A 241-nucleotide genomic window follows, 5' to 3' on the forward strand; every position below is an offset into this window, starting at 1 on the left:
TCTGACCTCCGGAGGTCGGTATTTTTATTTTTTATTTTTGAAATTCCGACCTCCGAAGATCGATTTTCTGCTGCAAAACAGGCAGCAAATTGCTACAATTTTTAGTTGCCCACCTGCATATTTATACCAAAACAACCCAAAGCCAAATAAGCTTCATCCAACCAAAACAAACCAAAGCCAAATAAAATTCATTCAACCAAAACAACCAAAGCCAAATAAACTTCATCCAACCAAACTATTC

This window comes from Solanum tuberosum, unplaced genomic scaffold, assembly GCF_000226075.1.
Source record: "Solanum tuberosum cultivar DM 1-3 516 R44 unplaced genomic scaffold, SolTub_3.0 scf00366, whole genome shotgun sequence".
Classification (NCBI taxonomy): domain Eukaryota; kingdom Viridiplantae; phylum Streptophyta; class Magnoliopsida; order Solanales; family Solanaceae; genus Solanum; species Solanum tuberosum.